The 21681-nt window shown below is 40.9% G+C and overlaps 1 protein-coding gene across 1 annotated transcript in view; it reads left to right on the plus strand.

The window, feature by feature from the left end:
- Positions 1-21681, plus strand: part of ATF6 (activating transcription factor 6) — a gene marked incomplete at its 5' end in the record, with an annotated part of 214184 nt that overhangs the window by 138516 nt on the left and 53987 nt on the right. The window lies entirely within an intron of this gene.

A 21681-nucleotide genomic window follows, 5' to 3' on the forward strand; every position in this document is an offset into this window, starting at 1 on the left:
CCAGTTTCTGGCTTCTAATTAAACTTTTCATGTCCCCATAATGCGAATGGTTTCGAGCGCTCCTGGCAGCTCTCCTTCCATACTCCCAGTAATTTCCTTAAGCCTGCTCAGCCGGCGACAGCTGCAAGTTATTCCAAACATCTGCGCTGAATCCCCGCTGAAAACAACTCTCTCACCCCATTAACAACACCAGTAATTCCTTATTACTTTTCTAGCCACAAGTTGTGGAGAAATAACTCTAGTATATCAAAGAGGGAGGAATCCTGAAAATGGTTTCTCAGCACTGGTTCTCTGTGCTTGTGCACATAAAGCTCTGTCTTCCAGATTCCTGTACTAAAAAGTTCAATAGTGTCTTTAGTACTTGAACTTTAATATAGTTTGCTAAATAGTTAAGAAGGAATTCTTTCAGATTTTGTTGAGTTTTATTTGCTAATAAATATGAAGACTTAAAACATTTTGCACAAAAATTATTTCGTGAGGCCTCCCGGGTTGGCTCAGTTGGTTAAGTGTCTGCCTTCGGCTCAGCTCTTGATCCCAGGGTCCTGGGATCGAGTTCCGCATCTGGCTCTCGGGTCTGTTTCCCTCTGCCCCTCCTCCTACGCGTTCAGTCTCTTTCCCTCTCAAATAAACAAAATCTTTAAAAAAATTATTTCATAAATTTTGTACAGTTTAGAGTAAGTATAGTGAACTCAGAACACCACTGCCTTATTCCTCTGCTTCTTTAATATTGGTGAATATTTTTCTTTGCTTTTCTCCCTACATTTATGCCATGAGCCAAGCACAAAATTATTGTGAGCACATGACCTCCACATTTCGCAGCTCACTGCACTGTTAGGCTCCCATCCAGAGCTGAAGAGGTTGGACTGTCTGGTCGCTGTTCTGGAGAGGAGTAATACTCAGTTCTGCTTATAGGTAGTTAACAGACGGCATTAAAAAAAAAAAGACCTCTCAGAAAGTCATTTTATGAACCTCATGAGCTGAGGGTTAATATTTTCAATAAGAACCCTGTAAGTCAAATGCAATTCTTCTGAATTTAAGCTCCACATTGTTCTGTTTTATTTATTTTTTAAAAGATTTTATTTATTTGAGAGAGAGAGAGAGTGAGCAAGCATAAACAGGACGAGGGGAGAGGCAGAGGGAGAGGGCAAAGCAGGCTGCCCACAGAGCAGGAAGCCCGATGCGGGGCTCTACCCCAGGACCCTGGGATCATGACCTGAGCTGAAGACAGGCTCTTAACCAACTGGAGCCACCCAGGCACCCCACACTATTGGGTTTTATTATAAGAAGTCTAAAAATGACTCAAGTAGTATAGTAGGAAGAGTAAGTTGACTTTGATGAAAGTAATATCTTTAAGTTTTAATTTTAATTTTAAATAAAAATTTTATTTGCATACAATTGACATAAAGTATAATATTTGTTTCAGAGGTAGAGGTCAGTGATTCATTAGTTGTGTATAAGACCCAGTGCTCATTACGTCATGTGCCCACCTTAATGCCATCACCCAGTTACTCCATTTCCCTCCAACACTTCTCAGTTTATTTCTTATGGTTAGGAGTCTCTTATGGTTTGTCTCCCTCTCTGATTTCATTGTGTTTTATTTTCCCTCTCTTCTCCTATGTTCTTCTGTTTTGTTTCTTAAATTCTCCATAGGACTGAGATCATCTGATAGTTGTTTTTCTCCGATTGATTTATTTTGCTCAGCATAATACCCTCTAGCTCCATCCATGTCATTGCAAATGGCAAGATTTCGGGTTTTGATGGCTGAGTAATACTCCGTGTGTGTGTGTGTGTGTGTGTGTGTGTGTGTACCATATCTTCTTTATCCATTCATCTGTTGATGGACATCTGGGCTCATTCCATAGTTAGCTATTGTGGACATTGCTGCTATGAACATTGGGGTACAGGTGCCCCTTTGGATCACTACATTTGTATCTTTAGGGTAAATACCCAGTAGTGTGATTGCTGGATTGTAGGTTGGCTCTATTTTCAACTCTTTGAGGAACCTCCATGCTGTTTTCCAGAGTGACTGCACCAGCTTGCATTCCCACCAACAGGGTAGGAGGGTTCCCCTTTCTCTGCATCCTCGCCAACATATGTTGTTTCCTGACTTGTTAATTTTAGCCATTCTGACTGATGTGAGGTGGATCTCATTGTGGTTTTGATTTGTATTTCCCTGATGCCAAGTGATGTTGAGCACTTTTTCATGTGCCTTTTGGCTGTTTGGAGGTCTTGTTTGCAGAAATGTCTGTCTGTGTCTCTGCCCATTTCTTGACTGGATTTGTTCTTTGGGTGTTGAGTTTGATAAGTTATTTTATAGATTTGGATACTAGCCCTTTATCTGATAAGACATTTGCAAATATCTTCTCCCATTCTTTCAGTTGTCTTTTGGTTTTGTCCACCATTTCAAAAGCTTTTTATCTTGATGATGTTTAAACTTTCAGAAAGAAGATAAAGAGTATTGGCAACAACAAATGAATCAGAATAGCTTGATTAAGCAGGCAAACATAGGGACGCCTGGGTGGCATAGTCGGTTAAACATCTAACTTTTGGTTTAGGCTCATGTCATGATCTCAGGGTTGTAAGATCAAGCCCTGTGTCCACTCTGTGCTCAGTGCAGAGTCTGCTTGAGATCCTCTCTCCCTCTGTTCATGCTCCTTCTCTCTCTCGCTAATATAAAATTAAATAAATCTTTGAAAAATAAAGGGAGCAAATGTAGCTTATTAAAAGAATATCTCCTTGGGATGCCTGGGTGGCTCAGTTGATTAAGCGTCTGCCTTCGGCTCAGGTCATGATCTCAGGGTCCTAGGATCAAGTCCCACATCGGGCTCCTTGCTCAGCAGGGAGCCTGCTTCTCTCTCTGCCTCTGCCTGCTTGTGCTCTCTCTCTCTCTGACAAATACATAAATAAATAAAATATTTAAAACAAAATAAAATAAAAGAATATCTTCTTAGTTCTGTAGTATGTGCTAATTTTTTGTTTTGCAAGTACACACATTGAGACTTAAACCTATGGATTACATGGGATATGCTTATTCTGTAAAAATGTTTTGCAAAAAAGTCTTCAGCTCCCTAAGGAGATTTAAGCATTTGAAAATTGAATGACATTTCAAAATTGAAAAATGAAACCTTTGATAAAAGCAAAGGCTATGGGAATTATCCTAATCTCAAAGAAATATTACTCACTCCTTTTAACTCTTCCATTCCTACTTCAGAAACCATTTAAATTTACTCAAAAAGATTTAATTTAAAAGTTCTGCCTAGAACTTAGATTTTAAAATTCTGCCTAGGGGCACCTGGGTGACTGACTCAGTTAAGTGTCTACTTTTGCCTTGGGTCTTGATCCCGGGATCCTGGGATCGAGCCCTGCATCAGGCTCCCTGCTCAGTGGGGAGTCTGCTTCTCCCTCTCTCCCCTGCTTATTGTGTGGGTGTGTCTCTTGCTCTCTAATAAGTAAATAAAATCTTCTAAAAAAATTATGCCTAGAAAATAATTCTGAAATTTTTAGTATTATTCACAGTAGTGCTGTGTTGGTCTCTCACTCTCTCCTTTTTAAAGATTTTATATATTTATTTGACAGAGGGAGAGGCAGTGAGAGAGGGAACACGAGCAGGGGAGTGGGAGAGGGAGAAGCAGGCTCCCCATTGAGCAGAGAGCCTGATGCGGGGCTTGATCCCAGGACCCTGGGATCATGATCTGAGCCAAAGGCAGCCGCTTAACTGACTGAGTCACCCAGGCACCCTTGTGTTGATCTCTTAAATTAATTTAAACATGTTTATGTAAGAGACAGATTGATGTTTCTTTTAATGAACTAATATGCTGGAATATCTTTTAATTTATTTATTCTGCTTGAAACATCAATAATTTCTAACCTAAATTTCCTCTGAAATTTTTAGCTATACTGTGAGATTAATGGCAAATTTATTTTCTTAGATATAATCTTAATTTCTTCTTAGTAATTTCAAGAGGCACTATGACCTTATTAAAGCATAAAATTGACTAACATTGACTAACATATCCTGAGGATTTACTGATCTCTTATTTCATTCAAGCGTATATGACACCATTTCTGTACATGTTTTTGGGATCACAGTTAGTATTAATGCATTTACTAACTTATGTTTGGGAATACTGTTGCTGTGTAATCTTAGTAATAATGATACGATGTTTAGTACAAAATTACAATAGACAGAGCACTATGTCAACTACTCATACATTATTCGGTCATATACATTTTTTAATTAAGTAAACTCTACACCAGTCGTGGGGCTTGAAATCACAACCCCAGGATCCAGAGTCACATGCTCTATTGACTGAACCAGCCAGGTGCCCCTGTTCTGTCCTTTATTAATTAAATAAACATTACCCTTACCTACTATAAAACAAGTTTTCCTGTTTATCATGCATATGAGTTATATGTATGTACTTCTGTAGTTTTTAAAGCCACTTACTCTCGAATGACTAAGACATATTCTTCAGTCTCAACCCCCCGCCAACCCTGTATACTTAAGTCTGTTTCAGGTGAGCCATAAATTGGTTTTATATTCATAGTCTGACAGTGCTCATGTGGGTAACAGACAGCACCTGTTTTTTGTTTCTGGATTTGAACTTGCTCTTGGATCATTTTAAACAGCTAAACTATATACTCAGCCTGAAGTTTGGTAGTCTAAAACTACTGTCCAGGAATTTTACCTTACTATGTGATGTTGGTGAGATTTTTATGTTTTATATTCTGAGACTCGTCAGGTCATACTTCAATCATTCTTTGATTTTCTGCCCATAGTAGAGTCATACATGTATTTCATCCCATTCTAACAATTCTTGATTCTCTTCAGGAAAAGGTATATCCTGGGAGCTGTAGAAATAAATAATAGGTTTAGGGATTTATGGGAAAGTTTCCCTGACTCATGACTTAAAACATGTAAGAATAATTACTAATATGTATATAAAGCTGCCTATATTTATTTTGACTTTAGCACTTTAGTATGTGCCCATGTTAGAATTATTTATGCAAATGCATTTTGGGGTCTTACCAATAATATTGAAATAATTCTCTATGTTCATATGAAATTACTTCAGTTTACCTTCATTTACAATCATCAGTAGTTGTCACTTTCATGTAATTACCTGTCATTTGTATAAATGGCAATAAAGATTATCTGTGATGACCATTTTCTCCCCAGGATCTTTAGCATCCTGATCTTATGTGATTTAGAGTGATGTTAAAGGTAGCACCTGCTTCCTGATCACACACAAAGAAAAACCAGATGTACACAGGGACAGACCAGAGATTTTATATTATAGATAAATGTGACCTGATAGATAAGTATGTTTGAGAAGTTGGGATGGCTCTTGATTTCCTTTTATTTAGGGACATCCCAGAAACCCACCCACGTAGCAGACAGATTCCAGTAGTCTTAGCAGTTTGATAAATGGCCTTTCATGAGTGAATTGTATTTTCCACTTAGAAGATCTCAGTGTCTCTTTCCTTGGTGATTTCAGAAACACTTATTTTGATTTGGTGATTGTTGGTATGTTGGGATAAAATTGTTGTTGACAGAGCTGGGTCTAAATCCTAGTTGGGCTCAGTTTTTTTAAAATGAGAGCGTAGACTCCCTGATCTGTAAGGCTTCTTCCTGCCCCGTGACTCTGTGCCTTTGCTCAATATAATTTCTGTCATATTTTGCTTGACTTTTGGAATGTAACAGCAGACCTTCAAGAGAATCTCCTACATAAAACTTGACCAAACCTGAGATTTTAGGGATGGGAGGGCGATGATCATAGAGCCTTCAAAGATGAAAATGTAAGCCGAGTTCTACAAGTTGAGTAGATATTCTGTCACACAGAATAATAAAGAGCAAGGGCATTCCAGACTCCAGGAACTTCACTGGAAAGTTGAGTATCCGTGAAAGAATGTGGTGGGAAAGAAAAGGAAAAATCTGAGTTTATTAGAGTTTGGGTGTTATTGTACAGTTGAAGAAGGACATTGGGCCCAGATTTTCACTTTATTAGCCACTGCCTCTTAGTCAAATATATATTCTGTATTTATATGCTTTTTGAATGTCACAAATATAGCAAATATATCACAAATAAAGAGTTGGAAAATAGGAAAAAACCTCAGGAAAATTTTAGCCTGCTTTGGGTTGTTTTATTTTTTTAACCTTTTTGCATTAGTTGAGTATCTTTGCTTATTAATTGTTAGAATGTTGAAACAAAGAGAGGGTTAGGGTTAGTCAGGTGAATATCTTTATCTCCTTTTGTTATCTAATATTCATTTCCTAGACACTTTTCTTGGTGGGTTTTTTTTTAATAGTACCTATTTGTTTTCCTAATTAATAGGCATTTGTTTCCCTTTTCAGTTTATCACTCCTCCTCATAATTAGGCTAATACTCCAGTCAGCCATTTTGTCTAGATTGTCATCCGCCATGTCTTCTGAGCTCTGTGTTGGTAGGTGGATTTTCTATGATCTTCTGTGAAGTGCAGAACCATTTGATAGGTGCAAAGAGTCTATCTGAAGCCATATTTCCTAATAGAAGGAAGTTCCTGTAAGAGCGAAGATCCTAAGCTTAGAAAAAGAAATCCCCCTCCCCGCCTCTAAAATAAGGAGCGTTCTCTCCTCCTGCCTCCGGCCTCCCATTGCTAATGCGAACACCTGTGCGCGACCTGCCATTCCAGGGCAGGGCTGAACGCATCTGCTTTCCTCCAGCTCCACCATCATTACTCGTATCTGCGCGTGCAGACCTCACATTGGAGAGTGGACTCCAGCTTAAATTCTTTTTCTTTTTTCAAGTTTTATTGTCATTCTGGTGTCATTAACATACAGCGTTATAACCGTTTCGGGTGCGCGATCGTGATTCAGGCCTTCCGTGCATCACCGCTGCTCATCACAGCCCGTGTCCTCCCCAGTCCGCATCACCTGTCGCACCCGTCCTGCCCAGCCCTCCCCTCCGGTGACCATCAGCTTGTTCCCTGTGAGTCTGGTTCTTGATCTCTCACTCATTTTTTCCCTTTGCTCGTTTGGTTTCTTAAAATTCCACAGATGAGTGAAATCATATGGTATTTGTCTTTCTCTGACTGACTGACTTCGCTTAGCATCGTTCTCTCTAGCTGCGTCCATGTTGTTGTAAATAGAAGGATTTCTTCTTTTTCACGGCATAATACTACATGCACCACATCTTCTTCATCCGTCCATCAGTCGGTGGACACTTGGGCAGCTTCCATGGCTCGGCTATTACAGGTAATTCTGCTACAAACGTAAGGGTGCATGTATCCCTTTGAATTGATGTTCTTGTGTTCTTTGGGTTAAGACCCACCAGTGTGATTGCTGGATCATAAGGTAGTTCTGTTTTTAACTTTTCGAGGAACCTCCATGTTGTTTTCCACAGGGGCCGCACCAGTTTGCATCCCCACCAACAGTGCATGGTGTTTCTTCTTCTCCGCATCCTCGCCAACACCTGTTGTCTCTTGTGCTGCTGATTCCAGCCATTCTGACGGGTGTGCGGTGATCTCTCATTGTGGTTTTGATTTGCATTTCCCTGGTGATGAGTGATGTGGAGCATCTTTTCATGTGTTTGCTGGCCATCTGGATGTTTTCTTTGGAGAAGTATCTGTTCATATGTTCTGCCTGTTTTTTAATTGGATTATTCGGTTTTGGGGTGTTGAGTTTTATAAGCTCTTTATATATTTTCAGTGCTAACCCTTTATCAGATATGTCATTTGCGAATATCTTCTCCCTTTCCATATGTTGCCTTTTAGTTTTACTGGTTGTTTCCTTCACTGAGGCATTGTATTTTGATATAGTCTTAGTAGTTTATTTTTGCTTTTGTTTCCCTTGACTCCAGAGACAGATCTGGAACGTTGCTTCAACTGGTGTCAGAGAAATTACTGCTTGTAATTTAGGTTTCAGGTCTCACATTTAGGTCTTTAATCCTTTTTGAATTTATTTTTTGGGTATGATCTAAGAAAGGGATATGGTTTCATTCTTTCGCAACTGCTGTCCAGTTCTCCCAAAACCATTTGTTTTCCCCATTGGATATTCTTCCCTGCCATATTGAAGATTAATGGACCGTATAATTGAGGGTTCATTTCTAGGTTTTCTTTTCTGTTCATTGATCTGTGTGTCTATTTTTGTGCCAGTGCCATATTGTTCTGGTTACTGCAGCTTTGTTATATCACTTCAAGTCTGGAACATGATGCCTCCAGCTTTGCTTTTCTTCTTCAAGATTGCTTTGGCTGTTCAGGGACTTTTGTGGTTCTATACACACATTAGGGTTATTTGTTCTAGTTCTTTTTTTAAAAAAAATTATTTTTTTAATCATCTTTTTTGAAAGATTTAATTCAGAAGAGAGAGAGTATAAGAGGCAGGAGAGGGAGAGGGAGAAGCAGGCTCCTCGCTGAGCAAGGAGCCTGACGTTAGGCTCTACCCCAGAACCCCAGGATTATGACCTGGATTGAAGGCAGATACTTAACTGACTGAACCATCCAGATGCCCTTGTTCTGGTTCTGTGAAAAAAGCTGTTGGTGTTTTGATAGGGATTTCATTAAATGTGTAGATTGCTTTGGGTCGTATAGACATTTTAACATTATTTTTTTTTCTTCCCATCTGTGAGATGTCTTTCTATTTCTTTGTGTCCTCTCAGTTTCTTTCATCAGTGTTCTGTAGGTAGAAAACTGTAAGAGTACAGGTCTTTCAGCTCTTTGATTAGGCTTATTCCTAGGTATCTTAGTATTTTTGGTGTGGTTGTAAATGGATTATTTTCTTAATTTCCCTTTCTGCTGCTTTAGTATTAGTGTATAGAAATGCAACAGATTTTTGTACGTTGACTTTGTATCCCGTGACTTTACTGAATTCATTCATCAGTTCTCACAGATTTTTTGATGAAGCAGCTTTAGATTCTTGTTACATTGTTCTGAACGCTTCCAAAGGTAGGTGGTGGGCGGTGTCTTAAAATGATAGCTCTGTTTCTTAGGGGCATTTCTTTAACAGCTGAACTTTGATGAAGAGAGTAAGTGATTTACAATTACTGTGATTTCCTCCAGTTGGGCTTCTCATATTACTGTTTCTTTTTCCTTTTTTTTTTTTTATGTTATTGTTTCTGATGAGCGTATTTTCCAGTTTGATACTCTGAACTTTTTCTTTTTTAAAATATTTTATTTATTTGAGAGAAAGAGAGGAGGAGCAGAGCAAGAGGGACAAGCAGACTCTGTGCTCGTATCCCACGGGGCGCAGCAAGTACAAAGGCTGTGAAGCAAGAATATGCTTGGTATAGGTGACGAACAGGGAAGGAGGCTGTGGCAGCAGCAGCAGAATAAACAGGGGAAAGAACCACGGAAGATGATGTTGGAAGAGATGTCGGAGTAGCTGGGTCAAAACATATACAGCCTTAAAGACCATTGAGGTTATTTTAATTTTACTCTGAGATGGGAAGTCATGGGAACATTGCAGTATACATTTTAACAGGATCATTGCGGTTGCTCTAATGAGAATAGACTTGAAGGAAGACGGAGCAGAAGCAGACCATTGAGGAGGCTGTTGTAGTTACACAGATGGTGGTGGTGGCTTGGACTGATGGTTCAGGTCTCGATGTATTTGGAAAGCAGCATTGATAGCTTTCACTGATAGATTGGATATGGAGTATGAGAAGAATACTACAGGGTCTTTGACTGTGTCTGAGAAGAATGACATTGGGATGGGATGGGAACTGAGATGGGAAACGCTGTGGGAGAAGCACATTTGAGAGGTGTATCAGGAGCTTAGTTCTGGATATCTTAACTTTGAGAGGTCCAAGTGTTTTGAGCAGGCAGTTGGATATAGGAGTCAAGGCCAAGGGAGTGAGATGGGCTAGAGATACAAATTTGGGAGTCATCAGCGTGCAGATAATATTTAAAACTGCGATACTAAAGGAGATTACTGAAGAGTGAATACGGGTGTCTGAGTGGAGCTAATACAGATTCACGCTTGGGAATAAGAAAGGGGCATATTTAGTGTTGAAGGTAAGAAAAATGGAGGAGTCCATGATCATTCTAGGTTTCTGTTTGGAGAACTAAATAGAAATGGATGAAGTTAATTAAAATAGGAAACCCAGGAAAAGGACAAATCATAGTTTAAGAACCTGTAGAATATTCCAGTGGAAATATTTAGTAAGCATTTGTAAATATGGGTCTTCAGTTAGGGTTTGAGAGATTTGAGCCCAACATATTTTTCCAATTACGGAACTAGATGAAAATGTGAAGAGAAGAAAAAATATCTGCCTCTGAGAAACCCCGGTATTTAATGAGTGATGTGGGTGGAAGAGAGGATAGCAAAAAGAGAAACAAAACTAAACAAAACAAGGGAAGATGAGAACTAAAAATTGGAGGAGGAGCTGAGAGCATCAGCTGCCTCAGGAAGGAGCAGGGCAAGGGCTGGATAAAGCAATGGCTTGACCATTGGAACAGAGTCTTCATAAGGACAGTTGCAGTTCGAGTGGTGGAGACTGAGCCAATGCTCATTACTATGGGGATCAAGTGGGCGATATGGGAATCCACGGACTTATGACTCAGTCTGCTTTATTTACCTTAAATAATACCATGGGGTTAATCTAATTAAAATTGATGTTTTGGGGAAATGTTAGGTCAGACATTGACCAGTAATATCAACATATGTCAGAAATGGAATTCCAGTATGGTGCCAGTAATGGTTCTTGGTTGTAAACAACAGAAACTTTCTATTACTTAAGTTAAAGCAGAAACTGCTTACATTACAGGAAAGGAATTTAATGGGAAGCTATTTTTAGTTCACAAGACTCCATATGAATCCTGGAGAACTCAGCCCAGAACAATGATGGGAACTGAAGAAGGCCACACAGCCAAGAACACAGTCATTGTGTCAGCTCAAGAAGTTGGGTTAGGACAGCTAGACTTGCCATACAGCCGCTAGCCCTGCTGCTGGGGACCTGCCCCCATTGCTGCTGTGCATCTATAGCTGAGTCTTTTTTCATTATTGCCCAACTTTAAATATTAGGGGAGTATCTGATTGGCCAAGCTTAGGGCACATATCTCCTGGTTGCTGGAGAGTTGGGAGAGAAATTATGACTGTGCCCTTCAGGCTTCTGCAGTTAGACATTATCCTCTCACAAAACCCCACAAATAGACAAGATGCTCAAATGCTGGAAAGCCAAAACCAATAGCCAGTATTAGAAAAACTAAGTACTAAATCTTAAAGGTTTAGGGGAATTAATTTGGAAGTCACATAACCAAAATAAAAATGATTTTGTAAACTCAGGAATATAGTCCATGGCTTACTTTACTGATATTAAATATCAAGAGTATCAAATTAAAAACTTGGCTTTGATCTCTCCTGCTTTGGACCTTTTAGTATCTGGGCCCTTAAATATCCTCCTCCTTTCCGATATCTCCCCTGGACCCCTCTAACGTTGGGATTTATGATAGCAGCCTGCTCAAACCCCAGGAGGCAAGTGGAGGCAACACTGCCGTTCCTTGTGGTGGGAGCACAGTTTTAGGAGTGAGATTGGTCCCGGCAGACCTAGAGGGATGTTAGGACATCCTGTGCCCCCGGGGGGAGGGAAGCATGGTGGGAAAATACAGGCAGAAGAGCAGACTGGGTTGAAGGGTTTGCGGGATAGGGGTGGGGTTTGGGGCCCCTGACACAAGTGTGGAGTGGCTGGGCCAGGCTGGGGACTGGGAGGTGGGGAGACAGGGCAGTGGAGCGAAGCAGACAAAGGCATGTGTTGTCCAGTTAGTGGCTTCTTCAAAAATTAGGCCTTTGAGAACTCTTTCTTTGTTGCAGTTTTGTTTTGTTTTGTTTCATTGGGATCTGTTTTCTGTTGTTTTGTTTTGTTTTGGTATTAGGATTTAATTTTATTTTTAAAGGTGTTTCTCTGCCAGAAGACCATTATGAAGCCTCTACAGAGGAAAGACCCTGTGTAATCTAAATAGAATTTGGACTTTTTTGCTTGCCCACCCCTTTTTTTAGGGTTAACTCTTTTTTTTTTTTTTTTACTTATATTCAATTAATTACATAGAGTGTATTGTTAGTTTCAGAGGTAGAGTCAGTGATTCATCAGTTGCATATGACACGCCCTGCTCTTTAGCGGTGCCCTCCTTAATGCCCATCCCCCAGTCACCCCAGCAGCCCCCACCTCCCCTCTGGCAACCCTTAGCTCGCCTTTTTTTTAAGAATCAGCTTGCCCTGACTTGACATGGTGACAAATCTCTAAGAAATAGAAATCGGGGCGCCTGGGTGGCTCAGGCATTTAAGTGTCCCCCCTTTTTTTTTTTAAAGATTTTATTTGTTTATTTGACAGAGGGTGAGATCACAAGTAGGCAGAGAGGCAGGCAGAGAGAGAGGAAAAAGCAGGCTCCCCGCTGAGCAGAGAGCCCGATGCAGGGCTCGATCCTAGGACCCTTGAGATCATGACCTGAGCCGAAGGCAGAGGCTTAACCCACTGAGCCACCCAGGCGCCCCTAAGTGTCTGATTCTTGATTAGCAGCTCAGGTCTTGATCTCAGGATTGTGAGTTCAGGCCCCACACTGGGTACTACACTGGGTATTGAGCCTACTTGAAAAATGAATGAATGAATGAATGAAAGAAAGAAATACAAATCCCAAACCTTATAAACTTGATAAGTAAAGTAAGGCCTCTAATGACTTCTGTTGACGATACTGCCCAGCAAATATTAAGTAAAACAGCAGCAGCAGCCTCTTGCCCCCAGCCCCCTACCCCCACCACCTACTGCCCTGCCGCCCCAATCCATAGAGTCCCTGCCTTGTCTCTCTTCTCTCTTCACACAAGGGCCACAGCTCAGGCCAGACCTCTCTGTCCACCTCCTTTCCACTCTTCCAACTTCCAGACCCTTCTTCCCTGCTAATAACTCATACCTTAAAAAAACAACAACAATTTAGCTTCTTCCAACTTTCCTCTTCATCTGTAACCTCACCCTGCCCACACAAGCAATCCAGCAGCACTTAAAAAAAAAAAAATCCTGAGAATGGGGCACCTGGATGGCTCAGTGGGTTAAAGCCTCTGCCTTCGGCTCAGGTCACGATCCCAGGGTCCTGGGATCGAGCCCCGCATCAGGCTCTCTGCTCAGTGGGGAACCTGCTTCCCTCTCTCTCTCTGCCTGCCTCTCTGCCTGCTTGTGATCTCTCTCTCTGTCAAATAAATAAATAGACTCTTAAAAAAAATCCTGAGAAAAAGCAGAGACAGAGTAGAAGCTTTGAATACTTGTGCTTCATTATTTTTCCCATCTTTTAAAGTAAAGAACATTAAATGTGAGGTTATCTTGTTCTCTTGGTTGAATTTGTAGTGATTATCTCTGACAGTTGGCAGCAGTGTTTGTGAAAAGGAATAGTGACAGATCATGGTGAAGAGGCCAGGTTCGGAGGGACCAGAGTGTAAAGAGCTTTCATTTCTAGGCTCAGGATTTGGATGGGGAGTGAGTGTCTGTCGTCGGCAGGGAAGCAGTGACTCTCAGCCAGAAGCGGGGACAGAAGAAGCCTGGTCACCAGTGTCCGTGTCCCTGCTTGTGCTGTTACATTTTTTTCAGGGGCTTCTCTGACCTCAACCTTTTCAGTTCTTTAAAAAAAAAAAATTATTAAATACTTAAAATAGTGCTTTTTGCTTGCCAGTCACTGTTCCAAGTGCTTTAAAATATTACCTTGTTTCATCTTCATAAACAATCTGTGCACTATGTATGGTTACAGACCTTGATTTACTGATGAGAAAACCAGGTCACAGAGAGATCAAGGAACTCCCTCCAGATTCTGCAGCTAGAAATGGGGGTGTCAGAGGCCAAGTTCAAACCCAGGCTTTAGCTTGGGAGCCCAGGCTCCTCATGGGCTCTGTGCGTTGCCGGCCTGTTCATCCCCACGCTGTCCGCCTCAGAACTGCCAGGAATCCCTGACAGATTTGGGCCCACCTCAGACTTACCTTATTAGAGTTTTTAGGGTGTGGAGAACCTGGGTGTTTATGTTATGAAGTCCTGTAGATGATTCTGATGTGGATCCTTGGTTAAGAACTTCTGTTTTGGAAGGGCCGCCTGCTGTCTGTGTGCTCACTTCTTGGTTTCCTTTGGCTAGAAGAGTAGATGCTCTCTGAAGGTACCTAATTATTACAGAACTCAAAATTAATACTGCGATCCTTTGGTGTGCCTTTTGAGCCGTCACTGCCTGAAATTTAGTTGCAATCCTTTCTTAAACAATACTTGACCCAACAGTGAAAACAGAATTTTCCTTCCTTTCCCACAAGCACATTGTATGACAAACATTCACTTTAAAACTGAACGGAAGCCGAGCTTGCCGTTCTACTTCTCATGCGAATGTGGGGATGTACTAGGTTCTGGAAAGTACATCTTTTGTGATACGAAGAGAGAACTCTTCTGAACTCTTTGGAACACGTCTGTGCAGTAGCGGAGTCCAGTCCTTCGTGAGGGCTGTCGCTGCGGCGAGTCTCAGGTCCCAGTGTGGACCAGCTGTCCTGTTTGCCTGTCCTGCCAAGCCAACATCTAAGAGGAAATTTGTCCACTAAAGTAGAAAAATCAGATTATTGCAGATTTTAGTTAAACGTATAAGGGCTTTAAAAGAAACGTGAAGGGAGTTTTTTGTTTGTTCGTTTGTTTGTTTTCCCCACTTGGTTGTTTGCCTTGGCAAGACCAGTCTTTCCTAAAATGTACGTCGTTAGGGATATTTTATGGTCCTTCCTGTTTGTGTGAAACCAAGACCAAAATTACTTTGGAGAGAAGATCGAGCTCTTTAGTGGATACGGGAGGGATATCCAGACACGGAATCATGCAGGAAAGAGAACTTTAGAAATAGAAGTAGCTAGCATCAGTGATACGAAGAAGTCAGCTAGAGTAGTATCTCCCTGCGCTCCCGTCCCCTGCTGCTGTGATAATCACACACACACACACACACACACACACACACACACACAGCATTTGAGACTACTGTTAACGCGAGTTTATGCCATTTTTGTAGTTTCTGCCTAAAACTTTAAAAAATTAATTTTTGCCTCAAGCCAGCATTCTCCCCATTTTTTACAACAAAAGGTAAAATCATTTTCTTAGATATCTGTATTTAACAACTCCTTTATAATAACTCCTAATAATCTCTTTTCTCAGAAAACTCCTTGGCTCCGTTTGCTGTAGACTCACCTTCTCCCTCCCTGCCCCGCGTGGCTGCCGTGGTCACCCTCTGTAGGATGCTGTTCAGTCTTCAGGAAATTCTCTTCCTGCCAGTAGTCCCGAGGAGAGTGAACTTTCTAAAATGAAACATCTTGTAAACATTATGCCTGACAAACGCCTATGGTTAAACTCTTCGTGCATTTAGTGTTTGATCTTTTTCCTTAAGACATTTTTTTGGATTGCCACCCTGTCGGCACTCAACAAATCACGGCTGAGAACAAGTTTCAGGGGTCCTAATTTATTTCCCCAAGTCACACACTGTCCGGCTTTTGGAAAACTCTGTATTAGAGCTGACAGAGTATTGAACTTGTTTAGCTTGAGTTATTGAATGGAGTGATAGGAGGTGCAGGGTCAAAGACTTGCTGGCCTGATCCCTGGTCAGAGCATATAACTAGCATTTTGTGGGAGGGCTTTCTCTGGGGAAAACAGTCTGGTCAGGACTGTTTAGAAACACTGGTTTAGAAACACTTTCCCTGCAAACTCTCATTAAGAGAGAAGAATGATTTAGAAGCTACTGTCATATCCTTGGGAAAGTATTTACAAGAAAGTTTGTTGACCAAGAAACTCTAAATTAATTCTACTTTAAAAAAAGAGAGGCGGGGGTGGGGGGTCCCTGGGCGGTGTGGTTGCTGAAGGGGCTGACTTCAGCTCAAGTCATGATTTCAGGGTCCTGGGATTAGCCTGCTGGCTCCCAGTTCAGTGGGGTGTCTGCCTCTCCCACTGCCCCTCAGCCCACTGGCACATGCGCACACGCTCCCTCTCTCAAATAAATAAAAATCTTAAAAAGAGAGAGAGATGCAGATCAGAGTACCTGATGGGCTCAGTCAGTAGAGCATGCAGCCCTTGATTTAGGGGCTATGTTCAAGCCCCATGTTGGGTATAAATTTATTTTAAAAAAACCTGTTTTTAAAAAGGAGGCATATGTATGAAATTACTGATATTTGACCCACAAAAAAAAAAAAAGTTTTGTTTGGTCCGACCTTACACATTTTTGTGTGCATAAAAGGGGAGGTCAGAGTCAGGTGACGTATGTGGAGACTCCCACCGAGTTTGATGTGAAAACCATATCCTAAAGCAAAATGAGTTGGTACGTATTAGGATTTCAAGCTAATCTTTCCTCTGGTGACCTTGGCAGCAGTTATCAGGTTTGAATGTAGTGTCAGAATTTTCCTCTTGTGAAATGTAAACCTTGGCTCACTCTTGGGCCATCTGTTGTGCGCTAATAGTTTTGATTTATTCTTGCTCTGGCTGACATGCATATTAATGGTGCTGATGCAAGCTTTACATTTCCTTTTATCGGTCCGTAGTTGCGCTGTGTACGTTAGTGGCACAAATACTGCATTCATATTAGATATTTATATTACTGTTTCTAACTGGAGGGTGAGTAACGTACTTAGCTTATGTTTGTACTATAATGGGAAGCTCTACATCATAGACATTTTAGTAGACTTTTAAAATGATTACATTCTGCTTAGTTTTACTACCTCTAATTTTTTTTTATTTAAGATGTCACTGTGTATACCTGTGTGTTTTAATGGTTTTGGATTTTTTGTTTGTTTCAGATTTCTTAATTATCTTTGCTTTTCAGTTGCTTTCATGTTGGACAGATTTGATTTCTGATCAACAACTAATACAGCTTTTAGAAAATGTTTGACTTTGTTAAAGAGCTTTGGAAGGTCTGCTTCTCACGGCTGCTCTGGCGGTCCAATTTCCAGGCTCTGCTGTGCTCTTGACTCAGTTCGGTAGCTTGCCAGAGACTTGGCGAGATAAATGAGGTAAAGTAATAAAAAACAAGAGCTCCCCAAGAGAGGAACATAGATGAGAAAAAAAATTAATGCAAAGCTGTTTTTGAAATGAGGATAGATGCTTTTTATTTTTGATCTGATTTTAACAGTTTTATATTGAAAAACCAAGCCCATCTCTGGAATCCAGTGGATATGGACCAAATATGAAATGTTAAGAGAGCCTTGACATGCGAGATTCGATGAGCAGAGGCCGGTGTTGGTCCAAATAAAAGCTGCTCATTGTCCGAGTGCAGCCTGTTACAGGCTGTTTCCCTCATTCCCCAGGAAACATCACTAGATATTAACTGCATTCCTTCCTATCAAAGATACGGGGCTCCAACCTTAGGTCAGAGTTTCCTAATACAAGAGAAGCTGTCTTACCTAGTATTATCAGGATTATTGGATGATCTATGAACTAACAAAATTGGTTAAGGCAGGAGATCAAAATAATATGTATATTTTAAATTTATTTCATTTAATTATATAAATGTGGACTCATTTGCCAAGCTTTGATGTAGGGCCAACACCTTTTCTTTGGGTCCAGATCCAGGACAGTGCCAAGTTGCCTCTCAGTGCAAACTACACTCACAGTGCGTCAACCAGAACTTCCAGTATCAGTTCCTCTTCCTCTAAATTAGATTAAGAATTCAAAGATTTTTTTTTAAAGCAGTCTGAATGCAGACTAGTATGGTTTCTCCTCATTTAAAAAAAAATTTTTTTTAAGATTTTATTTATTTATTTGACAGAGAGATCACAAGTAGTCAGAGAGGCAGGCAGAGAGAGAGAGGGAAAAGCAGGCTCCTTGTGGAGCAGAGAGCCCGATGCAGGGCTTGATCCCAGGACCCTGGGAATCATGACCTGAGCCGAAGGCAGAGGCTTTAACCCACTGAGCCACCCAGGCGCCCCTTAAAAAAAATTTGTTTTAAGATTTTTAAAAAAATTTATTTATTTGACAGACACAAGTAGGCAGAGAGGCAGGCAGAAAGAGAGGAGGAAGCAGGCTCCCGGCTAAGCAGAGAGCCCGATGCGGGGCTCGATCCCAGGACTCTGGGATCATGACCTGAGCCGAAAGCAGAGGCTTTAACCCACTGAGCCACCCAGGCGCCCCTAGAGAGTGATTTGTACTCAGTCACTGTCACTGAGTGTGGGGACACTTCCAGGGTGAGTCACATATAGCGCTGTCTTCTCTGTGTCTCCTGTCAACTCCTAAGCCCAGGGTGTCCTGGGCTGGAGCCCTGCATTGGGCTCTCTGCTCGGCAGGGAGCCTGCTTCCTCCTCTCTCTCTCTGCCTGCCTCTCTGCCTACTTGTGATTTCTGTCTGTCAAATAAATAAAATCTTAAAAAAAAAAAAAAACTTAAAAATATTTTTTAAAAAAACTGCTTTAACTCACTGAGCTACCCAGGCGCCCCTCCCCTCCGCTCAGTCTTTTATGGTTGTCTTGGAATGAGTGAATTTTTTAAACTATTCACTTTTATTAAATCTTGTTCTCCTTTTCACACATTTTTAATCTTTGAAGATTGATTTATTATCAGAGAGCGGGAGGGAGCACGAGGGAGACAGACTCTCAGGTGGACTCCGCACGGAGCTTGGAGCCCAGCGTGGGGCTCAATCTCGTGACCCCAGATTGCTACCTGAGCCGAAACCAAGAGTCGGATGCTTAGCTGACAGCGCCACCCACACGCCCAGTTTCCCGAAATTCTTTAAAATTACACAGTTACCCGAACAAATACATTAGCAAAAGTAGTTCTGGAAGAAAAAACACAACTATTCATGAGCTGGATTCTCTTGTGCTGGGGCCACCAGTCAGGTTTAGAGGGGAGTGGGAAGGGCCATTTAATGTCAGTGGTCAGTTTAAGTTGGAGGTCAGTTTCCACTCTACACGATTATGTCGAGTTAACATTAGATAACACTGAGTAGGACCGTGATTTTATTGTGAATTACCGTTTCAACCTCCAGCTGAGCAAAATGTGGTCCTGTTCTTGTGATAGGTTAGTCTCCAGTGCTTCAGCCCTCTTAAGAAGAGAAGAAACACAGTGTTGGATGCTGCATTATGCACTAATATTTCAGTTTTCTTCTAACAAAGTGCTTGGAAAAAGGAATTGGGAGAATTGTATGAAATAGCACATTTTCTCATGCATGATATTGCGTAACATTGGAAAACTAATGTTTTATTCTCACAGTGAAGTGTTTTCCCACCAGACTTTCTCTGACTTCTTCTGGGAATAAAAATATAATGTGTTGATGATAGTGTCTGTCCACAAAGTTTCCTCCCTGAAGATATCCCATGGTATCTCTGACTTGTGGAGGCTTTTCAGGATGCATTTGGAGAGATCCTAAAACTAGTGACATCGATGACAGTGACAGTGCCAAAATAAAACCTCTGAAAACATCACTAATAGGATTAATGGTATGTAAAAAGGAGTGAGATGAACATAGTTGGGGAGAAAAAAGTGATTCAGAATTCACTGTTACAGCAAGGAACATTTAATTTGAGGAAGTGAAAGTAAATGTTAGATGAATTATCTACACTCTCCCAGATGTTTCTGTGTATAAATTATTTTTTTAAGATTTTATTTATTTATTTGAGAGAGAGAGCGTGAGTGAGAGAGAGAGCATGAAAGGGGAGAAGGTCAGAGGGAGAAGCAGACTCCCCACGGAACCGGGAGCTCAGTGTGGGCCTTGATCCCCGGACTCCGGGATCATGACCTGAGCCAAAGGCAGTCGCTTAACCAACTGGGCAACATAGGCGCCCTATTAATTATTTTTAAATATAAGTTAAGTACTATTAGAATTTGTAGTATACTGGCTTTGATTCCCTGCAGTTCTGTGGTAAACAAGCACTTTAAAGATTTTTGTTTATTTGAGAGAAAGAAAGGGGGAGAGAGAGAGAGAAAGAGAGAGGGAGTGAACACAAGCAAGGGGAAGGAGTCGAAGGAGAAGCAGACTCCACGCTGAGCAAGGAGCCTGGTGAGGGACTCCATGCCAGGACCCGGGATCATGACCTGAGCCGAAGGCAGACACTTAACTGACTGAGCCAGGCAGGAGTAAATTCGAGGTGTCCTCCCTGTCCCCCACCCTCCGCAGTTTGCGAGCTTGAATAAGTAGCGGTGAGGCTGGCTAACTGTAATAATTTTTATGCATTCAAGATGTGATTCTTCTTTTTCATAAATAATAATGTGTTTTTTGGCTTTCTCCTGCAAAAGTAACTACTTCATTTGAAATTTAATGAAGAAAGAAGGAGACATTATGTTCAGAAAATCATGTTTAAAAACAATGTTTAGTATGGCATCTAGACCTTAGCAGGAAACTCAGATTTAAGTCTGAGCCTGACCTTAACCCATGACCAATAGAATCCAAGTGTGTTTATTTTTACAGTAGCTTTAATTTGGGGTTTGCAAGTTTGTTGGTTTGTTTTCTCATTCAATTTTGGGGACCCTGAAGCAGTATTTTAATTATAGGAATTAAGCTATTTATAATTTTATGGCATGAAGATCAGCAAATTTTGTTTCTTCTTGGCTATATTATGTTATCTTACTGAGAAATGTGTGATCTTTGTGTCTAACAATGCACTTTAAAAAAAAGTCTCCCGTGCTCCAGTGCCTGAATTCTAGCAGGACAGCTTCACTCATCTTTCCCCACTTGAGAAAAAAAAAATCTGTTCTCACAGAAATGCTGCCTTGACTTAAACAAAGAACAAGCAGTTACCGGAAATGTTGTCTATACAGTTCTGTTCATGTATGTTCATTTCAGTTTGTTTGTTGCATCCTAGATTTTTCCTTCACTTTGCTGATAATTGCATTTCATAATCCCATTGATCTTTGAGCTAAGTTGCCTTGAATTTTTATTACCTTCAACTGCGTTAAATCCTACTTGTAATGAGTCCTTCTCTGTAGCAAGTTCGCTGAGTGAGTGTTGAACCGAAGGGGGCAGAGGAGAAGAGAAGGAAGTAGGAGGGATTCTGATCAGGTTCAGTTCTGTCTGTCTGTCTGTCTGACCATGCGTCCTTCAGTAGAAACACTAATGTATGTTGTTTTCTTTCTTTTTTTTTGTTTTTGTTTTTGCTGTGACAATTCCCACTTTTGCTAGGAAAAAGGAATTATTGATGTTTAAGCAATAGCTCATATCTAAATCATAAGTCACTTATAATCTGTTTCAGAATGCCTACAGTTGTACATACCTTTTCCCAAAAAACACATAATCTCAGCCTCCTTTTTTTGAAGCCAGACTCCTCTTGGCTCATCTTCCTTTTAGGATCTGTGTGCTTGAAACCAGAAACCTCAGGTGCCAGGGGTCATTTATAGATTATCAAACGTTGGCATACTTTATAACTGTCCTTTATAACTTTATAACTGTGCTAGACATGCATTTATAGTTTTTTTAATTCTTCCATTGAATTGTGTGCTTTTTAAGGGTAAGAACTGTGTATCTTCTTCAGTATGTACTTCCTGCTTACCGAAAGAGATCTAGTGCTATGTGGTGGCTTCAGAGGGAGAAGGGAAGCTCAGCAGGCAAAGTTTCAGGCTCTGGCCTTGACTGCAAGCTCCAGACGGAATCTCTGTTTTAGATACCAGTAATTTGGGATCCGTAATGGGGGGGGCGGCAGAAATGTTCCTCCTCTTTAAGGAAAAAAAAGTGAAAATGACTGTATTGGGTAGATAATTTCAGTATCTTGTGATATTATCTAGCCTAGCCCCCTCATTTTATAGGATTGGAGATA

The sequence above is a fragment of the Neovison vison genome, chromosome 10 (assembly GCF_020171115.1).
Source record: "Neovison vison isolate M4711 chromosome 10, ASM_NN_V1, whole genome shotgun sequence".
Taxonomy (NCBI): Eukaryota; Metazoa; Chordata; class Mammalia; order Carnivora; family Mustelidae; genus Neogale; species Neogale vison.